Below are 2,744 nucleotides of genomic sequence, written 5' to 3' on the forward strand. Positions count from 1 at the left end.
GCCAACAATTTGCTGGTGGGATTCTTCGAATTTGCTTATGTGAACTTTTCTTGTAAGCTGCTGCTGTCAGGAACTTCATAAATCTTTCAGTAAATCTGAAAATGAATCCAAAGCGCATCCACTTGCTTTCCTTAAGAAATTATTTGCTCTCACCACGGTGATGCACTCAAACTAAACAAATGTTCCTCCAAGATACAACGGATTCCTAATAATGTTGTTTCTAAAGTGTACGCTTGAAAACAACCACGAATACCTTGAATTTCGAACATGATAATCAAATGTTTTTATATTATTTTTGCAGTAAAACAATATTCAAACATGTATTTTAAGGTAAAACGATTTTTCTTTTTTTACAGAAAATGGAGGGGAACTTTGTGCAAAATTTTCAATATATTTGGAAATGTTGAATGATTCATTATTCATAGTCTTTGACTCATTCTCTATGAAAAGACATGTCTTCTGGATAATACTCATTCTCCCAAACATCAAAAGACCACCCCAAAACATTGAAAGGACACAATAGTTAACCACCCAAAAAGGGTTATAACCTAAAGAAACATGGTAAACAGATGCAACTGTTCGTGACCAGTTGCGCTGAGTTCATGGTTCCTTCTTGTTAGGTCCTTCAAACCTGGTTCCTTCCATATTTTTCCATTCTGGTTGCTTTCCATTTCTATGGGAATCTCCAACAACCTTCCACCTTCCACCATTTTCATAAAAATGAATTTTGAAAATTTTCAATTACAAATCTGCGAGCCTTATTCATAAATAAAGGTATTCAACGGATCTTGAACTTTTTACATGGTGAAGACCTCTTAAAGTCTATATCAGGTGACTGGTAGACCGGCTTTGAACTAGCGACCTTATACGACTAACCAGAGAGATCTCACACATAGACTCTCTTATCCTTGGTATTTATATTTGCGACACGTGAATTGTCCTTGTGTCTTACTAGTTGGTTTTCATGAATATTTATGTAGTTAGCCAAACTACACCGTAGACGACACCTTCTCCTATATTCACATAGGTGGATGTTACAAAAGAATACCCATGTAACTAAGTATTCCAAAGGATTTCCTTTAATAAATCCATTCAAGCTTAGAAGTTTTTCGAACCATTCCATTACATGAACCAAGCACTTACTTGGGACAAATTAAGTGCTTCAACTTGACTTCACATAGTTGATAATTATGAAAACTTTAGAAATTATTTGTCTAATTTGACTATGTCTCAATCCGATATGCCTCGGCTTTCCATTGTCAATATTGATGTGGGACCTTGATAGTGTAGCCTCACTATCACACTGTATGACAAATGGAGGCACTGGTTTCGGCCACAGAGGAACTTCCATTAACAGATTTCTCAACCATTCTGCTTCCCACAATAAGCAAGAGCTATAAACTCGACCACCATTGTGGAATCAACAATACAAGTTTGCTTTTTGGAACCCCAAGATATGGCGCCTCCACCAATTCTTAATATCCATCAACTTGCGGATGCACGATTTTCTAGTTCGGATATCCAGCTAGCATCTATATATCTTTCTAGAACTTGAGGATATCCAGGATAATGTATACCATAATTCATTGTGTGCCTTAAGTATTTCAATAATCGATAAATTGAATTCTAATGAAATTGACTTGGATTACTTGTATATCTACTCAATTTTCCAACTACAAAAGCAATATCAAGTCTAGTTGATATCATCACGTACGTCAGGGAATCGATAAACCTGGCATATTCTAATTGGTTAACTGTCCTTCATGTATTAGGATACAATTTAATACTAAAATCAAAAGGTGTTGTAACTGTCTTACAATCAAATTGATCAAACTTTCTTAATACTTTTTCAATGTAATGAGATTGGGTAGGAACAAGACCTCAAGATCTTTATGCCAAAGATCACGTCTGCTTGACTCAAGTCTTTTATATCGAAGAAGGATGACAACAATGATTTAGTGTGTTTACACTAATCATATCAATTCCAAAAATCAACATGTCATCTACATAAAGATACATGATAACACATTTATTATTTTTAAACTTACTATACACACATTTGTCAGATTCATAGATTTTAAATCCATTAGCAACTATTGATCAAAATTTTCATGTCATTGTTGAGGAACCTGTTTAAGTCCATATAATGAATTAACCGATTTAAACACTTTATGCTCTTTACATGCATAATGAACCCTTCCAGTTGTTCCATATAGATCTCCTCATCTATCTTACTACTAAGAAAAGTCATTTTCACATCCATTTGATGTATTTTTAGATGATAAATTGATGCTAATGTTGTCAAGGTTCTAATAGTAGTGAACCTAGCAACATGTGTATATGTATGAAAATAGTCTAGGCCTTCCTTTTGTTTAAAGCCCTTGGCTGCTAACCTTGCCTTGAACTTGTCTGTAGTTCCATCAAGTTTCATTTTCCTTTTAAAGATCCATTTACAACCGCTTGGTTTTGTGCCATGTGGAAGATCAACCAATTTCCACTTTTTATTTCTCATAATAGACTCCATCTCAACATTCAATGCTTTTTTCCAAAAGCAACATCCCTCAACTTCATTGCTTCTTGATATGTTTGGGGATCGGATTCCAATGAATCAGATATGGATATATGTTTCACATTTGAATCCATAGTTCTCTCTACAACACACATGACGAAGTCATGTTCAAATGATTTCTCTTTTCGAGCCCTTCTACTTCTCCTTAATTCAGGAGGATCAAGATCAATATTTG

This window comes from Primulina huaijiensis, chromosome 11 (genome assembly GCF_012295235.1).
Source record: "Primulina huaijiensis isolate GDHJ02 chromosome 11, ASM1229523v2, whole genome shotgun sequence".
Lineage (NCBI taxonomy): Eukaryota > Viridiplantae > Streptophyta > Magnoliopsida > Lamiales > Gesneriaceae > Primulina > Primulina huaijiensis.